This window comes from Zootoca vivipara, chromosome 4 (assembly GCF_965207765.1).
Source record: "Zootoca vivipara chromosome 4, rZooViv2.hap1.1, whole genome shotgun sequence".
Classification (NCBI taxonomy): Eukaryota; Metazoa; Chordata; class Lepidosauria; order Squamata; family Lacertidae; genus Zootoca; species Zootoca vivipara.
In genome coordinates, this window is record NC_142587.1 from 86,566,445 (window position 1) to 86,590,896 (window position 24,452).

A 24,452-nucleotide genomic window follows, 5' to 3' on the forward strand; every position below is an offset into this window, starting at 1 on the left:
TTGGCCTATCACTCAACATCCAAAAAAACCAAAGTGCTGCACCAACAAGTACAAAATAACCCCTCTACAGCACCACAAATCCAACTCAATGGTGTAACATTGGAAAATGTTGATCACTTCTCCTACCTGGGCAGTTATCTTTCCACAAGGTCCAACACTGATGCCGAAATCTAGCATCGCCTGAGCTCTGTGAGTGCGGCTTTCTCCCGATTGAAGTGCAGAGTGTTTGAGGACTGGAACATTCACAGGGAAACCAAAATGCTTGTTTAGAAAGCTATTGTACTAACAACCTTACTATATGCTTGTGAAACATGGACCACTTATAAACGCCATCTCCAACTCCTCAAAAGTTTCCATCAATGGTGTCTCCGAAAATTTTTACACATCACTTGGGAAGGCAGGCAAACTAATATGAGTGTACTGGAAGAAGCAAAGATCACCAGTGTTGAAGCAATGATTCTTCAACATCAACTTCGTTGGACTGGTCATGTTGTGGGGATGCCTGATGATCATCTTCCAAAGCAACTACTCTATTCCGAACTTAAAAATGGAAAGTGTAATGCTGGTAGTCAACAAAAGAGGTTTAAAGACTATGTCAAGGCAAATCTAAAAAAAATGTAGTATAAACACTGACAACTAGGAAACACTGGCCTGCGAGTGCTCCAGTTGGAGAACAGACTTTACCAAAGGTGTCATGGGCTTTGAAGACAAACTCAGGATGCAAGGGAGAAATGTGCTAAGAGGATGGCACACTTGGCAAACCCTCACTGTGATCAACTCCCGCCCAGAAACCTATGCCCCCACTGTGGAAGGACATGTGGATCCAGAATTTTCCTCCACAGTCACCTACAGACTCATTGTTAAAACCGTGTTTATGGAAGACAATCTTACTCGGCTACGAGTGATCAACAAAGAAGAAGATTAGGCCATTGACCCATTTAACTTACTACTGTCTACACCAGGCTTCCTCAAACTTGGCCCTCCAGATGTTTTTGGCCTACAACTCCCATCATCCCTAGCTAACAGGACCAGTGGTCAGGGATGATGGAAATTGTAGTCTCAAAACATCTGGAGGGCCGAGGTTGAGAAAGCCTGGTGTAGACAGTAGTAAGTCTACACTGACTGCCAGGGTTTCAGATCAGAGTCCCTCCCAGTCCAACCTGGAAACACCAGACATTGAACGTGGGAACATCTGTGTGCAACCACTGAGCTATAATCATATTCTACCGTAGCTATTTTGAATTTTTAAAAATATTGCCTTTCCCCCCAATCCATGCACTGATGGCATGGATTGGTGTCAGCTCTAGAAGCTCAGTTGATCAATTACATTTTCCTCCTTACCCTAACCTGGGACTGGCACACTGAAGCCATAATCAAAATGGCTTCTTGGTTTCCCCTTACAACTCTATAGGTTGGCAGAAGTAGATAAATAGGTACCGCTGTGGTGGGAAGGTAAACGCCATTTCTGTGTGCTCTGGTTTCCATCACGGTGTTCCGTTGTGCCAGAAGCAGTTCAGTCATGCTGGCCACATGACCCGAAAAGCTGTCTGTGGACAAATGCCAGCTCCCTCGGCCTGAAAGCGAGATGAGTGCCGCAGCCCCATAGTCGCCTTTGACTGGACTTAACCATCCAGGGGTCCTTTACCTTTCTTACCTACTGGTATTCCTGGCTGTGGAGTATTGAAATGCCACCCAACCACAGATCACATTGAGGAAGAGCTGTAACTCATTGTTGTTGTTTAGTCGTCTAGTCGTGTCCGACTCTTCGTGACCCCATGGACCATAGCACGCCAGGCACTCCTGTCTTGCACTGCCTCCCGCAATTTGGTCAAACTCATGTTCGTAGCTTCGAGAACACTGTCCAACCATCTCGTCCTCTGTCGTCCCCTTCTCCTAGTGCCCTCAATCTTTCCCAACATCAGGGTCTTTTCCAAGGATTCTTCTCTTCTCATGAGGTGGCCAAAGTATTGGAGTCTCAGCTTCACGATCTGTCCTTCCAGGGAGCACTCAGGGCTGATTTCCTTAAGAATGGATAGGTTTGATCTTCTTGCAGTCCATGGGACTCTCAAGAGTCTCCTCCAGCACCATAATTCAAAAGCATCAATTCTTCGGCGATCAGCCTTCTTTATGGTCCAGCTCTCACTTCCATACATCACTACTGGGAAAACCATAGCTTTAACTATACGGACCTTTGTCGGCAAGGTGATATCTCTGCTTTTTAAGATGCTGTCTAGGTTTGTCATTGCTTTTCTCCCAAGAAGCAGGCGTCTTTTAATTTCGTGACTGCTGTCACCATCTGCAGTGATCAAGGAGCCCAAGAAGGTAAAATCTCTCACTGCCTCCATTTCTTCCCCTTCTATTTGCCAGGAGGTGATGGGACCAGTGGCCATGATCTTGGTTTTTTTGATGTTGAGCTTCAGACCATATTTTGCGCTCTCCTCTTTCACCCTCATTAAAAGGTTCTTTAATTCCTCCTCGCTTTCTGCCATCAAGGTCGTGTCATCTGCATATCTGAGGTTGTTGATATTTCTTCCGGCAATCTTAATTCCGGAATAACTCATTGTAGTTGTTGTTTAGTCATGTCCAACTCTTCGTGACCCCATGGACCATAGCACGCCAGGCACTCCTGTCTTGCACTGCCTCCCGCAGTTTGGTCAAACTCATGTCCGTAGCTTCGAGAACACTGTCCAACCATCTCGTCCTCTGTCGTCCCCTTCTCCTAGTGCCCTCAATCTTTCCCAACATCAGGGTCTTTTCCAGGGAGTCTTCTCTTCTCATGAGGTGGCCAAAGTATTGGAGCCTCAGCTTCAGGATCTGTCCTTCCAGTGAGCACTCAGGGCTGATTTCCTTCAGAATGGATAGGTTTGATCTTCTTGCAGTCCATGGGACTCTCAAGAGTCTCCTCCAGATTCAAAAGCATCAATTCTTTGGCGATCAGCCTTCCATACAGCTCTCACTTCCATACATCACTACTGGGAAAACCATAGCTTTAACAATACGGGCCTTTGTCGGCAAGGTGATGTTTATATTCAGGTTAAATCCTTGGCCTTTACAGCTAAGGCTGGAAACTCATGGAACCCTGTCTGGTGCCTCCACATGGTGGGTGGGAGTGAAATCAGTCACTCGGGTGCATGGCTAATTACTCACAAGTGATTATGTAGCTTGGCCATCCTGTGACCTGTACAGACCTCACCCACAAATCCAACAAGGGTACTGAGGGTACAATGTTAGTTTCCCCAAGGTTGATAGCATAATGCTGATTGACTTTAACGGAGCCAGAGTGTGACAGTTGTCATGATTTATAGCAGGGATGGAGAACTACTGGCCCTCCATATATTGTTGGATTTCAATATCCACACCATCATGCAAAACGGGTCAAGGATGCTGGCCCAACAACATCTGAAGGGCCCCTGGTTCCCCATCCCTGAGCTCTATTTCCCTCACACCTGCATTCCACTTTGGGGCTTGGACCACTGCTACAGGTTCACTCAATGATAGCATAGCTGCCAAGTTTTCCCCTTTCTCGCGAGGAAGCCTATTCAGCATAAGGGAAAATCCCTTAAAAAAAGGGATAACTTGGCAGCTATGAATGATAGCCTTTATTAATTTACCAGAATTTTTAGGCAAACTGGTATATTTTTCTTGACCACGAGTGGAAGTGAATTTGCCTACAATGAATTTTAGAAAAAGCAAAGATAGCTACCAAGGTGCAGTATTAATAATAGATATTTTCCCCCTCCCTCCATCCCTCTATACAATAAATGATATAAAAGCATTGTGATCACATCACAATTGGGGTCATTCTGTGTACATGCGTTGAGTAGAAATGAGGTTTCATTATCTCATAACACAGATTCAGGAGACGAGCATAAACACAACATATTGATTTTTTCATTGGCTTTGCAAACAAACCATTCAATAGAGTTAAAAGCCACTTAATTTTGAAAACAAATAATTATCACCTTAATTAAAATCTTGATTTTCCCCAAACAGTGTTGTTATACCAAGAGTCACCCCACATTCTGTCATGCTGAGCTGTGCTTTCACAAGCTAAGCTTATCAGTGAAATTTCCTCATTTTACGGTGCAATTATACAATGTGTCTACATAGAAGTAAGTCCCACTGAAGTCAATAGAACTTACACTCAAGTAAGTGGGGTTTGAGCCTTAAACATGCTCCAATATTCACAAGTCATGCATTCATTTCTGAAAACATTTGACGTGTCATTGGTTTTCTTCCTCCCTTCCTCTTTATTATCCATTTCAGTATAACCTGTACTCTGAGCATCACACCAAATAGCTTTTCACTGCAATGGTGAAAGGCAATCAATTTCAGAAACAAATTCTTTTCTTACATACTCTGGGGGTTCCAAATGTTCTTTTAATCAATTCGTCTTTTCCAGAGCGCACATTCCATGAAATGCCCCTATTACTAGACCAAAAATGAGGCAAACATCACACACAGAGACTGTAGTTCCCTCTTTCCCATACTGAAATTATGTATTTGGGGCAGTTTTGATTAACTTGATTAATTAATTAACCAATCAGTTAATTAATCATCTAACGCAGGGCAGTTAATAGGCAATTTACTACCAATTGTTTGCAACATACTATTTTTTTTAAATGTAACTCAGAATTAATAACAACACCAGCCTCCACAGAAAGAGAACACGTAATTGGTTTATTTTCAGCTGTCCAATGGCTGATTCACATTTTATTCTGCCAAGCATCCCAGGCTCAGTCACTGGCAGTGAAAAGGCTCAGGTAGCAGGTGATGTGGAGGACCCTCTGCCTGAGAGGCTGGAGAGCAGCTGCTCATCAAAGTAAGAAATACGATGCGAAATGGACAAATAGCCTCTCCAGGTATAAAGCAATTTCACAGGGACCACCTTCCCCATTCCAAGAAGAGACCAGCTAGCTATCGGTGCTTTCGCCCACAAACATCTGCAGGAGCAAACATCTTCCCCCCTCCCTTTTAATTTACTTTAGGATATTTGCTGCATCCCTAAGCCAGACACCTGTGACACATTCTGCCTATTTCTCCAAGAGCTAATCCTCCTTTGCTCTCCTTCCTTCATGTCTATCAGATCATTTATCTTCTGGCAAGCTGCACACAGGAGGGAGCCTCCAATATATGCACAGCTACAGGAGGAAATGCTAGTAAGTGCAAAAGTGGACTTATTCTCAACAAGTCACCTGTGCAAGGGAATAGTGCAGCATACTCTAACCTAGTGCCCTCCAGATGTTTTTGGACTACAACTCTGATCATAGCTGGTCATAGGCCACACCACCTGGCACTGACGATAGCAAAGTGGGAGGGGTAGGTAATGCCTCAGAAGGCAGAATTTGGATTCAAGGTGACCTTAACAGATTGGAGGACTGGGGCCAATGAATTTCAATGGGGACAAATGTAAGTTCTACACTTATCCTACAATATGTTCTATACCTACCCTGCAATATGTATTTTATTTTATTTTTGCACAAATTGTTTGGCTGGAGAATGCCATTGCAAAATTCACAGAATTGCAACATTCAAAGGACAGCTGTGTTTAAGTTTGCATACTGTTTCAGGGGGGGAAAAGCACATTTGGCAGGTCCATATTTAGAAGCAAGCCAAATCTAATTTCTAGTTGGAGAAGTGCAGATCAAGTCGTCCCCCCTTGTAATACAAGGAAATCAAAATTCTCCAGGCATCTCAACCCTTAATAAAGGCCGATATTCAAAAGCACAGGGCTCATGCAAGTGGGCAAATGGCAAGTGTAGAGGATGAGCTTCTGAACATCATTTCCTCCGGAGCAAGTCTTACCCCAACCCTGTCTACAGTGGATTCCTATAATTACACTGTCGGTTATTTCATCGTCTCTCCCGAGCAAGCTCTGAGCAGCCATCACGAAGAAAAAGTTCAATTTTAAAATGAAGGAAACCTAATTATTTGCTTTTGTCAAATCCTGCCACATTAAAAAAAAAAGCTTTTAGTGAAATTGTAATTCAGCTAATCTGAGCAGCTGCTGAACAATGCTCTTTGCTCCCCTCCACTCTCGGGCGCATTAACCCAATTGTGTTAGAACACCAAATACAGATTTACATTAGCTGAATTTTAATTAGGCTTTATTAGTTTTTAAAAGGTAATCTAAGACCAAAGGGGATTGACATTAGCCATGTGCCGACCTCCTGAAGTTAATGGAAGCTTTGTGAATGGAGACAGCATTCTTTATGTGTCAGGAAAGGTTAGACGACACATGCAAAAAATGTTCCCGCTCACTGAGCATCGCACTGCTTTACAAAGAGAAACAACTCTCTTTTTTTCCTGTTGTAGCTCTGAGGAGAAAAGATTAATTCTCTTTGGACTGCCATGAGTCATCCATTTTTGTGTTGTGCTATAAGAATATCCTGCTCAAAATACTTACCAATTACATTAAAACACACACACAAATTACATCAGTTTGCAATACGCTGCAAATCTTGCACAATGCTCTCCAGGTTTTCATTGCCAGTGGCGCCCTCTTATGGCCCAATGGCTCAGCCCTATTGATTTCAATGGAAACAGATTCAAATAACTCACTCTCTCATCCTAACCCCAACCAGTCTCCCAAAAAGACATGACACACAAGGAAAAGGGGCTAGGGAGGGAGAAGGAATGATGCAAGCCCAGACACCAGTTCTTAAAAATTCTTATTAGAACCAGCAGGGATGTAAATGGTTCATGTAGCACAACATGTTTTAGCTGTTTTTAATTCTGAATTCTAAATTGTTGTAACCTGCCCCGGGTCCTGCTGGGGTAATCAATATAAATACAGTGGAACCTCGGTTTATGAACATCTCGGTTTACGAATTTTCGGTTTACGAATGCCGTGGACCCATCTGGAACGGATTAATTCACTTTCCATTACTTTCAATGGGAAAGTTCACTTCAGTTTATGAACGCTTCAGTTTATGAACAGACTTCCGGAACCAATTACACCCATGCTTCGGGTTAAGAACGCTTCAGGTTGAGTACTCCGCGGACCCGTCTGGAACGGATTAATCCACTTTCCATTACTTTCAATGGGAAAGTTCGCTTCAGTTTATGAACGCTTCAGTTTAAGTACTCCACGGACCGTCTGGAACAGATTAATCTACTTTCCATTACTTTCAATGGGAAAGTTCGCTTCAGTTTATGAACGCTTCAGTTTAAGTACTCCGCGGACCATCTGGAACAGATTAATCCACTTCCCATTACTTTCAATGGGAAAGTTCGCTTCAGTTTATGAACGCTTCAGTTTAAGTACTCCGCGGACCATCTGGAACAGATTAATCCACTTCCCATTACTTTCAATGGGAAAGTTCACTTCAGTTTATGAACACTTCAGTTTATGAACAGACTTCCGGAACCAATTACACCCATGCTTCGGGTTAAGTACGCTTCAGGTTGAGTCCTCCGCGGACCTGTCTGGAACGGATTAATCCACTTTCCATTACTTTCAATGGGAAAGTTTGCTTCAGTTTATGAACGCTTCAGTTTATGAACAGACTTCCGGAACCAATTGTGTTCATAAACTGAGGTACCACTGTAATTGTTCTGAATTGCAGTCCCAGGGGACGGTTTGTGGGAGTGGTTGGGTGCAGGAATACCAAAGAAATATGTCAAAAAAACATCAGCATAGCCAGTTCTACTGCTTTATTTAGAAGGTGTGGACTTAAAGCAAAGCAGCCTGCCAGATCTCCTAGCCTTTGCAGACATGGGATAGACTCCGCAGCAAGGAGATGGCTTGTCCATGCCCAAATAAACGTGCATACATTCTTTATACACAAAGCAGCATACGGCACTTTGTCTACGACTTCCCATGGCTTCACCTGCCCAGATGATGGCATAGGTGGCAAATACCCACGTCTTACAGATAGCTCCCCTTTCTGGGCTCAAACCCCAGCACCTTAAGCCCACAGATAAGGAAAACATCAAAAGCCAGCCGATTAGCTTATATCAAAGCAAGTGAATATAAACATAAAAAGAGCTTGTTGCTACAACAATTACCAATTAATTGTGGGGTTATTGTGGGGACTACCAAGACTACACAGTAATATTAACAACAACAGAAGCCCACACCAGCCTCCACAGAGCTGCATCTGAAAGTGCAGCAGAGGAAATGTCAGTATGGTTGCCTTCAAAATGAGGTTTTGAGGAGAAGGAATGGAGCTGGTCTAGCTATGGATCCACTGGATCCTAAGCCAGGTCATCTCCCACAGAGGATCCTAATCCATTCCCCTCTTCTTTGGCCTGCCTACTGTGTTCCTCCAAAAATAAGACACCGTCTTATATTTATTTTTCCTAAAAACAAAACAAAACATGGTGGCTTATTTTCAGGAGATGTCTTATTTTTTCTATTAAGTATGGTACAGTTTAACCTACAAGGTTAAACTGCCTATCACTATGGCTTATTTTCAGGGTATGGCTTATTTTCAGAGAAACATGGTAGACACTCCTAAAAAGATTATTCAAATAAGCAACAAAAACAGTCCTACCTTCCACCCTACCCACCAGAGCTATGGATCTGCTGGTCGCACCAGAAGTCGCACTGCAGCCATTTTGGAACTGGGCAGAGCAGCATCAAAAGTCGCTTCTGAGCATGCTCCGCCCAGTTCCAAATGACCACCGTGGCAGAATAAACTGGGGGAAAACAAAAAAAATCTGTGTGTTTTTTTTTTGCTGGGAACAGCTGGAAAAATGAGGGTTTCCCGGGGAATACGGGAGACTTGGCAGCTATGATACTATCCAATTTGACTTCAAAACCTTAGTTCCAGTTTTGCTACTATAAGAAGAAACACTCCCCCCTTTGCTCTTCCTCTCTGTCTTACAAGGAAAGAACTGAAGAACTTTTATATGTTCCTTTTTTTTAATTACTTTTGCACATTTTTTCAAGGAATAAAATTAAGCACATTTCACATTTTTTTTCTGCAAAAAACCGCTGCTAGATACACCAACAAAAAGTATGAGAACGTGTACCTATAGTGTAGAAAGGTTTCCTTTTCATCTTCACCCAGGTTTTTGTTTTTTGTTGAAAGTACACTTCAGTGATACATTTTCCCCTCCTCTGTTATTTCCCTTCCCCTGTTATTTCTTTCTTTCGGATATTCTACCAAATTGCTTATCAGAACACTTTACCTGCCTACATTTTCACTTCATCTTCCTGGGCTTTGAACTGAAGAGTCATTGATCCCTCTTAACAGGTTCGCCATAACTCTTATTGAATGTTCTTTCATCACTGTCTCAAGAAGATGACATGTCAACATCTAAGGTCATTGGGTAAGGTCATCAAAGCAACAACAACAAAAGCACACACAATTAAAATGAACACAAAAGTAAAAGAAAGTTAAACCTAAAAAAACTCCCATAATTTTTGGAAACTATTTTCTTTAAATTGATGCTAGATATATTGGCACTCCACTGTGGCCAAGGTGAAGAATCATTTTTGCCACCAAACATTCTCATTTCAGCAGCCTTATGGGGACCACATATCAAGGATGGGTGGGGGCACAGGCAAAAAGTGGGTAGATAAATGAATGTAAATTTTAACCCCCGTACAATTGGCTTCTGCACTCTCCAATCTCCATCAAACAAAGTTCAAGGACCCATTCTTGTCAGATAAAAGCATTTATTATTATTATTATTTATTAAACTTGTATATTAAACTTCATCCAAAGATCACAGGCCACTGAATTCTGCACTAGCTGAAGTTTCCAAACCTTCTTCAGAAGCAGCCCCATGTATAATGCATTGAACGAATCTGACCTATGGGACGCGGGTGGCGCTGTGGTCTAAACCACTGAGCCTCTTGGGCTTGTTGATCAGAAGGTTGGCGGTTCGAATCCCCGCGATGGGGTTAGCTCCCGTTGTTCAGTCCCAGCTCCTGCCAACCTAACAGTTTGAAAGCAAGCCCAAAAGTGCAAGTAGATAAATAGGTACCGCTCTGGCGGGAAGGTAAACGGCGTTTCCATCCACTGCTCAGGTTCGCCAGAAGCGGCTTTGTCATGCTGGCCACATGACCCGGAAAAACTGTCTGTGGACAAACGCCGGCTCCCTTGGCCTGTAGAGCGAGATGAGCGTGCAACCCCAGAGTTGTCTGCGACTGGACCTAACAGTCAGGGGTAACTTTACCTTTACCTTTAATCTGTCCTATAGGTTACCAGAACATAGGCAACAAAACTTTGGCTATCCCTGTCTAGATAGAGGCACAGATGTGACACCTGATGAAGCAGACCCTCTCTATTTTCCAGGGACGTCCCTGATTTAGAGAAGCCGTCCCGGTTTCTGATTTGATCCCGGAATGTCCCACTTTTCCTTAGGATGTCCCTATTTTCATTGGAGAAATGTTGGAGGGAGGGGGGGGTCTGTAGTTATCCACCCATTAGCCATTTCAAAGCAATCCTGTATAGGGAAGCTTTTAAAAATGTTTTATTATGTTTTTATATATGTTAGAAGGTGCCCAGAGAGGCTGGGGCAGCCCAGTAAGGTGTGTGGGGTATACAGTGGTGCCTCGCTTAACGAATGCCCTGTTTAACGAAATTTCCGCTTAACGAAAGGTTTTTTCTAGCGGAGGTTGCCTCGCTAGACGAATGCGTTTTACGAAAAAGTTGTCTAGCGAATCGCGGTTTCCCATAGGAATGCATTGAAATTCAATTAATGCGTTCCTATGGGCAAAAAAAAAAAAAATCAATGCATTCCTATGGGATTCGCTAGATGAATTTTTCGTTATAAGAAAAGACCTGTGGAACGAATTAAATTCATCTAGCGAGGCACCACTGTAAATAGTAAAATTATCATTATGGAATGAGACACCCCTATTTTCATCAGACAAATGTTGGAGGGTATGGATGGAGCTGATGGAAAGCATTGTGTGCTACATAGGTCACCTGAACCTCCAGAAACAGCCAAGGATCCAGAAATATGCTCAAGCTATGCATCCACTCCTTCAGAGGGAGTGTAACCATATCAAAAGCAGTGTGCAAATTATCTTTGTTGAGGGGTGTGGCCAGGGCAAGGAAAGCATAGCTGAGGAGGTGGTGTAGTCTGGGAATAGCCCTCAGGGCCAGATGGAGGGGGGCCTTTGGCCCCCAGGCTTGACCTTATCCACCACTGCTCTATGGTTTCACTGCAAGCACAACACATAGAGGAAAGCAGGAGAGTATCAAATCTCCCCTCCTGGAGAAATTTAGTGGGATGGTCTCCCCACCAGTTATCTGGCACTGTGGTGCAGGGATCCCTCAGGTGCCCCCACCCCCACACGTTTCCCTCTGGGCAGTCAGCACCTCTCCCTCTGCAGCCCACCTCGTCCCCCCCCCCATGCCGCCTTCTGCTTCTTGCCCGCCACGGGCAGGACCGGCGACAGCGACGCTGGACTTGCACTCCCCCGAGCAGGGCCAGGTGCAACGGGCTGCCGGAAGGGGCTGCCTGATGGGTGGAGACGCTGCCAGCTGTGCTCCGCCTCCACCTCCGCCTGCTCGGCAGAAGTGGCTGCGCGGCGCTGCTGCCCAGGGAGCCCTGGCTGCCCCGCCGATGGGAGGCTTGCGGCTGGCTTCCCCGCAACGGTGCCCACAGCCTGACAAGAGGCGAGCGAGGGCGGCGCTGCTGCTTGAGGCAGGTCCTCCGGCAGGGAGGAGGCTCCGGGCATGGCGGGGCATGGTGGAGGTGCCCTCCAGTGCCCTCCAGAACTTGCCGCCGTGGCGCCTTGCGCCAGTAGCCTCTATGGCTAAGACACCCCTGCTCCCCACTTCCCCCTCCCACAGGGAGGGCGGAGAATTTCAAGAGACCATTTGACCATGGCTCAAATTGACTGCAACCCCACAGCCAGTGCGACCAAGGGTCAGAGGTGATGGAAGCTATAGTTCAACTACGATCTGGTCCACATACATCTTTAGGTCTTAAAATTCTGCCACGAAGAATTCCTTCATGGTGGGTTGAGAACAGCTTCTCTTCCTCTTTCGTAATACTGGAACTCAGATGCCATCTAAGGAAGGTGCAATTTTGGAAGATTCAGGATGGACCAAAGGAAGTCCTTCCTAATGCAGTGCACAGTTAAACGATGGTTTTCGTACCCACAAGATTCAGAGGGTGGCCACCAACTTGGATCCCTTGAAATATTGAGGATATGGCCATCAATATATGCCTGTTGTCTTTGTCCATGGAGTTTTCTTGGCAGGGATACTGGAGTGGCTTGCCAGTTCCCTCTCCAGGTGGATCAAGTTTAGTCAAAACTCTCCACTATGACCTGTCCATCTTGGGTGGCCCTGCATGGCATAGCTCATAGCTTCTCTGAGTTATTCAAGCCCCTTCGCCACGACAAGGCATTGATCCATGAAGCAGTGAGAGATTTTACTTTCTTGGGCTCCTTGATCACTGCAGATGGTGACAGCAGTCACAAAATTAAAAGACGCCTGCTTCTTGGGAGAAAAGCAATGACAAACCTAGACAGCATCTTAAAAAGCAGAGACATTACCTAGCTGACAAAGGTCCGTATAGTTAAAGCTATGGTTTTCCCAGTAGTGATGTATGGAAGTGAGAGCTGGACCATAAAGAAGGCTGATCGCCGAAGAATTGATGCTTTTGAATTATGGTGCTGGAGGAGACTCTTGCGAGTCCCATAGACTGCAAGAAGATCAAACCTATCCATTCTGAAGGAAATCAGCCCTGAGTGCTCACTGGAAGGACAAATCCTGAAGCTGAGGCTCCAATACTTTGGCCACCTCATGAGAAGAGCTCCCTGGAAAAGACCCTGATGTTGGGAAAGATGGGGGGCGCAAGGAGAAGAGGACGACAGAGGACGAGACGGTTGGACAGTGTTCTCGAAGCTACGAACATGAGTTTGACCAAACTGCGGGAGGCAGTGGAAGACAGGAGTGCCTGGCGTGCTATGGTCCATGGGGTCACAAAGAGTCGGACACGACTAAATGACTAAACAACAACAACATGGCCATCAATGCTGATTAGCAATGACAGCTAAGTTCTACCTCCAGTGTTGCAGGCAATATGCCTCTGAATTCCAGTTGCTGGAACTCACAAGTGAGCAGAGCACTATTGCACCATGCTCACTTGTGAGCTTCTCACAGGCATCTGTGAGAACAGGACGCTGGGTGTGGTGATCCTTTGACCTGATCCAGTAGGGCTCTTCCTATACATTCTTATGTTTCTTTCTTTGTTTGTTTCGTTTCATTTCTATACCGTTTTATATTTTAAAGAAAAACCTCAAAGCGGTTTACAGCGTATTAAAACACCAATACGACAATCCAGAATCAAACATTTCTGAAGAAAGTCAAATATAGAGTATACAGCCAAAGCAACATAGTTAACAGAAAACTAAAACATTATCTTAAAGATGTCAAAATAAAACATTACAGGTCAACTACAGAATGCATATTTAACACACAAACACACACCCAAAAAAAATTTAAACATTTTTTTTTAAAAAAAACCATTGCTAAGTGAAGTCCAGTATAAAATGCACATTTAAAAAATACCGTAATTAACAAGAGAATAAAATATTATCATAAGTATGACACAGCTGTTTGGCAGGCAGAAAAAGATGGGGCAGAAGAATCCAATAGTTAGGGTTTGTTTTCAGGCATAGCAATGGCCTTCTGGTCTCCCCAGGTGCCTCTTTAGTAAAGCTGGTGAGTCTGGGTCCCGCCACCTGGGCCAGATGGAAGGGCCTTGCAGGTAGCAGCCTTCAGCACTCACAGCCATGTAGGCCTTGTAACTTATCGGACTCAATTTTGTGTCCTGAGAAAACACTGCATCTTCCCCCTCATAAGCCCCTCTTGCCTGTGCTTGTACATGTGTGGATATATATTCCTAGGTGCCCTGAGCGGGGCAGGGAGCGGGGAGTCAACATGCTTGTTGGATTATGATAAACACTTGCTACAGGGGTATTGATTTGTCCTCCCGAAGCCCGTGCTTACATAACGTTGACATAATAAAAGATGAAAGGCGCGGAAGGGGCAGTGGTGTGTGACTGTCACATTTGTTAACATTAACTAACATGTCTGTTGACTTCTACAATGACTTATGTCAGGTGGCTAATGGTAAACTTAATAAGATGTTGCACGCTGTGTCTGAAAATGCCATTAAAAATATCTAGGAGTTGAGAGCACAATCTCTCACCCATCGGGTCGCGAGTATTAGCAACGTTTGAGCTATTTTCAAGAATTTTTAAAATCTTTTTAGTGACAGCGCAAAAAAACCCAACCCTACTTCACTGCACATTCACCGGACAGGATAACCACGGTCATTGTTCAGACTTGCATCTCCCTCCAACGTGGATGGAAATTGACTCAAGAAACAAACGCTGATTACCTGAGATAGAAAGAAATTACTTTACCTTCGAAGGCCACCATACTTCCTCCCTCCGTCCTTTGAGAGGTATTATTTGAGGCCAAAGCTTTCCCAATGGTCTCTGTGATCTTATTTTTGTCTTGCACGGAAGTTCAGGACACGTCTAAGTGGACACTGGATTAGGGGTAGGACCAGGGAGGGGGTGGAGACTCACTGCATCATCAGGGGGTGGGCGGAGCTATGCAAGGCGTAGGCCAATTCTGTGTCCAGGGCAGCTGTCTACTAGCTCCATCTGGTATGCAGGCTGAGACCCTACCTGCCCACAAACTGTCTCGCAGAGAGGTGAGACTGAGTTCTATGAAGCTCCTTTATGGAAAACAGCCAAAGGTGTTGCAAAAACATTTCCCACTCATCATTTCTGAAGGCCTTCCAGAACCTCCTGATGGTTTATTTAAGAGACTTAGTCACAGCTGTCCTCCCCTTGATACACTGCAACAGAGAGTCATATTTCAGACAACTATCTGGGCATGAAGCTGAAGGAAAAAAAGGTGTACGTGAATGTTAGTTTCTAACCTCAGATGAGCCAGACATGTGCACCGATTGTCATGTGCGTGATTCAGATTTTGACCCATTATTATTATTATTATTATTATTATTATTATTATTATTATTATTAACTTTTGCTAAAAACTGAATCCTGTGCCGGGCAGTAGGTATAAATAGAGAAGATTAGCTCTCCAGGAGCAGGAAGCAAAGATACTGTATGCAAGTGTTTCGAGCAGTTCTCCCATTACCGTAATATACTTGATGTTTGTGTGAATAAGCCTAAATATACCTTTAGACGGGGGTGGGGAGTCTCAGGTCTGGAGGCCAAATGAAACTTTCCAGGCCCATTTTACTGACCCTTGAGACTTTCCCCAGGCCAAATCCCTCGCTCACCTTGATTCACACCCTTTCTGAGTGTTTTTGCCTAACTGGAGTGTATGCTTGAACTCTGACGATGACTCTTGCTTTCCCACAAAGGGAGGACAGAGCTGGGTGTGGGGCGTAGAAAAAAGTTCGCTGTAAAATTCATGGCTCCACCCACTTTTGCCTGTGACCCCACCCACTACTGGCATTTATAAAAAATATATAGTAGTTTGGAAAAGTGGAAAAGCAAATTTAAGCCTGGGGAAAAGAGAAACTAAGGAAAACCAGATTTGACCATCCCTAATTTATACTCTGTTTTCAGCAACAATGAGCTGATTCTGTTACAGGTCTGCTGACAGTACCCTATGTGCATTAATAAAAGCTATCAACATGAGTTTGACCAAACTGCGGGAGGCAGTGGAAGACAGGAGTGCCTGGCGTGCTCTGGTCCATGGGGTCACGAAGAATCGGACACGACTAAACGACTAAACAACAACAACAATGAATGTTGTATTTGTTCTTCTGTCATCCTTATTATAGCTTGCTCTGGTCCCAAAGATTACAAATGAAAACCCTAAATATCCATCTCCTCCTAAATGCCATTCACAGTCCACACCTATCATTCTCCCACTTTAGCACTGTACTTGATGCTAATGAAACCACTTATTACAGCAATTACAGGACTTGGAAGCCTGAACACTTTCCCAAATGCCTTCAGTACATCCTTTAATTTTACATTTGCCTGACCTTTGCAAAACTAAAAAAGCTCAATTCAGATATAGAAGTAATATCATTAAACTTCTTACGGAACCTAGGTATTTAGTTGGATAGGTAACAGGTTAAAAAAAAAAATCTCATCCATTACAGTACCCAATTAATCAGGAACCAGTTACAGGAAGAGAAGTTGCTGAATTGCAACTCATTACCAAGCTTAAAACCATGGAGAGACCTGGTCTGAATAAGGACATTGGATTCTTATCTCATTATACATGATAAAGCTTTCTTCAACCATCTCACCCCTTGCTTTTTCCTGCAAGACCAATTGCAGTCGTTACGACTCCTATGAGCCAATCACCCATTCCCACCACCCTTCTGAGTAATACCCCTCCCCACCCTCTGACTATACATAAGGGTCTGGTGACTTCTGTTTCAGTGTACAGAATCTGAAGAAGTGTGCATGCACACGAAAGCTCATATCAATGACAAACTTAATTGGTCTCTAAGGTGCTACTGGTCAGCTGATCAGAAGTTCGGCAGTTCGAATCCCTGTGACGGGGTGAGCTCCCATTGCTTGGTCCCAGCCCCTGCCAACCTAGCAGTTCGAAAGCATGTCAAAATGCAAGTAAATAAATAGGAACCGCTACAGCGGGAAGGTAAACGGCGTTTCCATGTGCTGCTCTGGTTTGCCAGAAGCTGCTTTGTCATGCTGGCCACATGACCTGGAAGCTATATGCCGGCTCCCTCGGCCAATAATGCGAGATGAGCGCGCAACCCCAGAGTCAGTCACGACTGGACCTAGGATGCTTGTCATGGGACATAATCCTTGTCATGGGACATAACTATGATTTTGGTCATGTAACCTAAATCCTAATCTTCAAAATTGAGGCCCACATTCACCTGCTGACTCAGTCATCAGTAGCTCCTCCCAGAGGCTCCTCAATGGAGTTTGGAATAGAGTTTGAAATAACTTATGCTGGTGTAAATTATAATGGAGTAAATTACGCCAGCTTCTTATGCTTGGGATTGCTCTGTAATTTGTTATCTGGATATGGCAAAATTGCATCATCTATGCATAAGAGGGAATCTCCAGTATTTATCAATGTGCAACAAAGCCGAGGGGAGAGACTTCCACTTTCTTTTACTCAGAAGCAAATACAGTGCATAGCTGTCAAGTTTTCCATTTTCTCGCGAGGAAGCCTATTCAGCATAAGAGAATTTCCCTTTAAAAAGGGAGAACTTGACAGCTATGAACAGTGGAACCTCGAGTTGCGGACGTAATCCGTCCCGGAGGCACACCCGCAACTCGAAGTGTTCGCATCCAGAAGCACTGCGTCTGTGCAGATGCATGCGCGAGGCACGATTTAACGCATGCGCGAGCGGCGAAACCTGGAAGTAACCGTTCCGGTACTTCTGGGTTGCTGCAGAATGCAACTTGAAAAGACGTAACCTGAAGCGGTCGCAACATGAGGTATGACTGTACTAGAAACAGTACAGATTTACCTGTAAAGACAGTAACATTGATAATCACTTCTGAATGCTGCCAACATCAGTGCCCATTCAACAAACAGTGTGCGTTTGTGTGATCATGGTCAGATCTGTACATGCACATTTATGAGAGGGCTAAATGGTGTATGTGTGTTTGTGTGTGTTTGTGTGTGTAACCCCCAACTCCCCCTACTTTTCTACTGAAACCTCTTTTTACTCTTCTTGAAATTGCTTGAAAGTTTTCCTTGTGAGGAAATTTCAAACATTACCTTAAGGCAGAATTTGGAAGCAGTTACAGTAGTCTCTCTCCCCACCCCCACTCCCTGCGGGGCCATAATCTTACTTTAACTGCACAGGGCCAGCTGCAGTACAGTTTTTCAGATACAGTACCTTTTAAGGTATCAACTATCTTGCAGAGTTCAAAGTTGACCAGAAACAAAACTGTCTCCAAAGCTAGCTATGCATGTTGGTTTGGTTTCTGCTGCCAACAGTAATTGGAACTGTGTTTTGGGGGTTGGAAAACAAACATGCTCTCACCTCCAAAGCAACTCTGCTACAGGAAACTCCTAGTCTTTATTTCCTACAGCACCAGGTAATACACAAAGGGCTTGCCTGCTCCCTAAATGCAACGCTGTAGCCAAAGGCTATGTTTTTCAGAGCAGCATGCTTAAAGTTAGTCATGATACAATTCCAATTAACATTAACGAGATCAGTGATAATAACCCTTCTTGCATTCTAGTGAAAACACACCTCCAAGGTGCTTGGAAGAAGAGATTAGCCAGCACAAAACGAAGTTCAAATAAACATGCAACAGCAAACAAAATCAGAATAATATTAACATGAATTACTGGAGCAGTGCATTCCTTATCACTACCATGTCAAGCACACATTTTCTTTGATACATTTCTGCTTCATTCATGACTTAGCCATGTCAAGGCTAAGGCTGCAATGCTAACCCTATTTACTTGGGAACAGATCCAACTGCATTCAATAGGATTTACTAGTTCAGATTGCAGCCTAAGAGATGAATTAGGGAAAATAATAGAAGCTCTGACTTTACAGATGTTGTTGGACTACTTCCTGTGTTTGGAACACTCTCTCCTTCTTTGAAGTGAGCCTGGCAAGCTAGACAACCATCCCTGCTTTTCAGTGCTGGGGACAGAGCTTCATTCCATGCACAATGACTTCTGTACAAGAGTAGCACATCATAAGCAGGCAGATGAACTTGCACGCAGGGCCGGCATGTCCATTTAGGTGAACTAGGCAGCTGCCTAGGGCGCCAAAATGGAGGGGGCACTGGCCAGCCTGCCGCCCGCTGCCCGCCACCCCCCGGTGCTGCCTCCGGAGAGTGGCCTGAAGCCGCTTAACAGCTGACAGCTGCAGTGGAGGCAGCCGCTGCCCCAGGCTCACGCTCCCCATGCGAAGCTCCGGGGGTGCGCGGGGAGCATGAGCCTGGGGCCATCTCGCCTGCGCTGCGCCTCTCTGCTGTTCAGCGGAGGCGGCCCCAGGCTCCCGCTCCCTGCGTGAAGCTCCGGAGGTGCGCAGGGAGCGCGAGCCTGGGGCTGCCTCCTCCGCGCCTGTCACTGCTGAGCGGCTTCAGGCTGCTATCCCGAGGCACGTGTGTGCCTCCGGAGAGCGGCCTGAAGCCGCTCAACAGCTGACAGCCGCAGTGGAGCTCCAGAGGCGCGTGGGGAGTGCGAGCCTGGGGCCACCTTGCCGCGCCTCTCAGCTTTTTAAAATTTTATTTTAATTCTTTATTTTTTCTACTTTTTATTTCTTTCTATTTTCTATTTTCTATTTTTTCTATTTTTATTTTTTCTATTTTATTTGTTTGTTTGTTTGTTTTTTATTTCTTATAAATGGGGGGGGGGCAGAAGGTGATATCGCCTAGGGCGCAAAAAAACCCTATTGCTTGCACGGCAATTTCAAACACATCTCCAGCAGCCAACCAGCACTCAATGGCCTTATGTTGGATCAGCCCTCTCATCCTTTTCCTGCAACATACTGCCCTACAGTAGGAACCTTTGGACTAAAAGTGGGGTTACAAATGGAATTAATACATGAATTGAGAAATAAAACCCAGGGAGGAAAACAGTCAGAAAGCAGCAGTTATTAGGGGATTGGTAAAAATTGATATAAGGGGAAAGATTAAGAATGCTTCATTAAATAATGCTGAAGGGTGGATCTGATGAAAATCCATAAATATTTGAAGGGCAACTTTATCCAGGAAGGGGGGGGGAGTATTGCCGAAGCTAGTATTTGGAAATTGGCTTTAAGACAGGCTGAACAATAGGAATAACTTTGAGACATTGATAGATGGGTGTCTGTACAAATCCCATCAGCAGACACCAAGACTGAGATGTGTGTTGGGGGGGAGGGGAATCACACTGGCTAAGGTAACTGAGATATATAGTTTTCCATTTGGAGCCATTTGAGTAAGAGCTAAAAATAAAAAAAGGAAGGTGGGAATTAAGCATTGGATTGAATGATCATGACAGTAGCTCTCCAGGATTTCAGACAGGGTTTCGTCCCAGTCATACCTGGAGATGCCATGAGATTGAACCTGGAACCTTCTTCCTGCAAATCAGATGTTCAATCACTGTGCTACATCCTAGAGAGCTGGAATGCCTTGAGAACTACTGTGACCTAATGCTTTAAGCAAAATACAACACACACACGCACACACAGCGCATGGACCAAAGCAGGGTAGAGGAGCCATGGGTCTTGTTAAGACTATCCTACCCTGAGTTGACTAACCAGAAACACCCAAAGTTTAAGAAAAGAAATGCAATGTGCATTCCTGGACATTGTGGCAGCCATTGCCACTCAGCTTGGCTGTCTTCCTTGGAGAACAACCTTCACCAAAAGTGTCTTGGGCTTTGAAGACGCTTGAAAGGGAGAAAAGTGCTAAGAGGGAGGCACGCTTGGCAAACCCTCACCATGATCAACTCCTGCCCGGAAACCTATGTCCCCACTGTGGGAGGACGTGTAGATCCAGAACTGGCATCCACAATCACTTATGGTCTCACTGTTAAAACCGTGTTTATGGAAGACAATCTTACTTGGTTATGAGTGATTGCCAAAGAAGAAGAAGAAGAAGAAGAAGAAGAAGAAGAAGAAGAAGAAGAAGAAGAAGAAGAAGAAGAAGAAGAAGAAGAAGAAGAAGAAGAAGAAGAAGAAGAAGAAGAAGAGGAAGAAGACTCAGATCCCTTGAATCCCAATGGCTGGCTGACATAGATTCCTCTACCAGTCGCTAGGTGGCTCTAGATACTTCTCGGTTTTTACACCATTTCAGTGTGGTAAACAACTGATTATTCACCATCGCCCTACATTATTTTGTTTCATTTCTTCACTTTATAATCATTTAATTTTTATTTATTTTTGCTTCGGGGGGACAGCTGCCCCCCTCCCCCTCGCTAGGTACGTCCATGATCCCTAGCTAACAGGACCAATGGTTGGTGGAGATGGGAATTGCAGTCCAAAACATCTGGAGGGCCGAAGTTTGGGGATGCCTGCTCTAGGCTCAGTTGCAGCACCCCAGTCATACCATGTGCTGATGGCAGGTCTGCCTACATTCAACAGCCATGAGTCACAGCTGTTGGTGTAGCAGCATCATAGAACCATGTGGTAAAAGAATGACAGCCGGTAATATATAGTTTACTCAATTCTCCTGCAAGCCGGCTGTCAGATGTTGTGAAGTCCTGATTGCTGCGTGTCTGCTGCTGTCCACTGTTGACATTGTCTGCATGTAGATTCTGACGGATGTTCAGTGCCAGATCTCGGATGCTGTCAAATGCTGTTTGCTGTTTCTGCAGAACCCCTGGATGTCAAAAGCTCAGGCCAGATATCAAATATTCAGCAAATATCTGCTCATGCAGAGAGCACTGAGGGAATATTTACTAAAGGTGGGAGGTGACCTTCCTTCTGAACGACAGAAAAATTGGGTGTAAGTGTGCAAATGAATAAATGGAAACCGTTAAGAGGACTTTAGTGGCCTTCGCCACACAAACAATAGTAATGGACATTAAGATCGGCCTGTGCTACTGTTTCCTAGGCAGTGCTCAGCCTGGGCAGAACTTGGAGGAGATTATTGGAGAGACCTGCATTAAGCAGCTAATTTCACCTGGTTCTGGTCTTGCTAATACTTACTCATAGATTCATTCCATCCTATTCCATTGCATTGAGTACCACTGCTTCCTGCCCCATGGTGTGCATTTTACATGTATTTTGTGTACACTTTAATGCAAAATGCACACTTCTCACACAAAATACATTTTTAATACTACATTCCCCAGTAAAAACATAAATTCTTGCATGCATCTTTTATGTGAAATACATTTATTTATTTTGCACACCAAAAAAATCACTACAAAATTCAGATAGGTGTAAAATTCAGCTGGGAGCTGGGCAGTTTCAAGGGCACTGGATTGGGCCGCTCCACTGTGAAAAGTGAACCACTGCCCACACACTGCCACTGCTGGAAATGCCGCATACAAATCAGTTAAACAAATGCATGAGATTTCCATTCCTGCGGCTCCTTAAAATTCCAACCACATGTTCAGATACTTGGTTATAAGCTGATTTGGCTGGTGAAGTGAGCTGGGTCTGAATCAGCTTAAAGTAATTCATCTTAACTGACTGCAGAATGAGATGTTAGTTTGTCACATTCTTTAGTGTGCTACTCAGAAAGAAAATATGGCCATCCCAAGAGGCACTGAGGTAGCAGGCGAGGGTCACGGGTTTGATCCCCAGATGGGCCACCTGCATTTCAGGGGGGGTGGATTAAATGATCACCAGAATCCCTTGCATCTGTACAATTCAATGATTCTCTGAATCACAAGTTGAGAGAGAGCACTGTTGCACTCAGGTCCTGCTTGCAGGATTTTGGTGGGAACTTGGTAAGGCACAATGAGAATAGGATGCTGAACTAGATGGGTCTTTGGCCTGATCCTGCACAGATGTCCATATATTTCTTATTAGGAACCATGAGTGAAGAGTTTTGATAGGCCAAGCTAAACTCCCTCAAAGGAGGGAAGGGTTCCGCGCACCCCAACTTCATAAGTAAGCAGGTTAAGAACCAGGTTTATTTGGCATCTTGAGCAGACAGTTTTTCTTTCTTTCTTTCAAAAACTAAATAAAAGGTGGGTATTTTTTTCGCAGGCACTGAAAGCACACCCCCCCCCCCGCATCGCTTTGTGTAGATAGAATTTTTGGCACGTCGCCAAACAGGTCACCATGAACGGGATAATGTGACAATCTGTTATCATTAACTGTGTTGGGAAAAGGCTCTCAAGACACAAGAGAGAATTAAATGACCTGGAAAAGTCAGTCTATGGGAAAGTCTATTGTACTCATCTTCGTTATTTCCAGCTCTACGCATCGCTGGGCCAGTGGAACAACATGATTTGCTGAGGTAACAAATACAAAGGTCATCCCCCGCCCCCACTTTCCAGCTTTGTGCTTCCTCCTCAAACCATCTAAGGATCTATAGTATCTAATTCACTGAACATTGGAAGAAGAAATATGTAAATTCTGAGGAGAGAGTCAGATATGTGTGTGTGTGTACCAAACCCAAAGCTAAATTAAAGTTTTCCACTCCAAAGTAAGAAATGGGCATTTTTGTCCTCTGGAATTACAGATAAGTGAGATCTGCGGCAAAACGTTGAAGCGAGGAGTTTCCCCAGTTTTGGATTCTGCCCACTTCATTCCCCCTCCTTTGGTGTTCCATTACCTCCCAGTAACACACTGCCAGCATTCTGTGGCCATTGAATATCCTCAGTCCCTACTGGGATTTTGGTGGGAGCAGGTCCCCCCCTTAGTATTTTATGTATCTAGCCAGTGCTTTTTTCAAAAAACAACAACAACACAACAACCATAATTAGGGGTACTCTCATTTTCCTACTCATATTGAAATACTGCCCTTTAATGAGGCCAAACTTAGATTCACAAAATGTTTAGGGGTATGCATCCCCCTGCGTCCCCACAGAAAAGAAGCACTGTATCTATCTATATCTATAATTTTATATGGGTGGACCCAGGGCCATCTTTACCCATGGGTGCAAGGGGTGCAGGGCACCCGGGCGCCAAATTCTGGGGGGCGCCAGGTGCCCGCCGTTGAAGCTGCCTAAGCTCTTAACTATCTACCGGTTATGAAATAATAAATAATTGATCAAGCTAGAAAACCAAAATACATATATACCTAGGTATTACCGAAATGTATACCTACTGTTTCACTAAAGGACTTTCGACTTTGTGGGCTCATTTATCAAAGATGTACCATGCCAACAGCGGCGCTTGTCATTCACAACACCGCCGCTTGACTCAATGACGGCACTTGTCATTCTCAACGGTGCTGTGCACATGAAATTAACTCTTACATCATAATTAATGTTAATTTGGGGGCTAAACTTAATTTTTGGGTGCTTGGCAGATTTTTGCATCCCAGCGGTGCATATGCTAAAGACTGCGCTGGGTGGACCCATGGTCTGACTCTGTATAAGGCAACTTCCTATATTCCTGTGAAATGAGATTCAACTGCTGGTACAGTCAACTTCTGTAGGTGGGTTTGGAAGGGAGCAGATGTCATCCATACCCTTCAATACAACACAGTCCAATTCTGGGACACCATCTTCCAGGTATGAAATCCCGCATGCGTCACATGACCTGCACAAAATAGCAGACCCAGAAAAATGTGTTTGGGGGCATTGTGTGAGATTGCGGACCTGAGAAAAGATTTTTTTTGGGGGGGGGGGGTTGAGATCTCATTCCAAAATCACGAGAGAGCAAGACACCCAAAATGGCAGTCACACTCTTGTGGGGGGGGGAGGGAATGGGATGTACTGGTTTTTCTGGGTTGGTTGACAGGAATGGCCATCTTGTCTTTCATATCATAAAACAGTGGTTCTCAAAGGATGTGGCATGCCATATTATTGTGGCAGGAGAGGATGGCAAGTGTGGTGGGTAGATTCAAGCACAATCATAGATTTTTTTTGTAAAATGAACCATCGAAAGAGAAGAAGGGGTCACTGATATCTTAA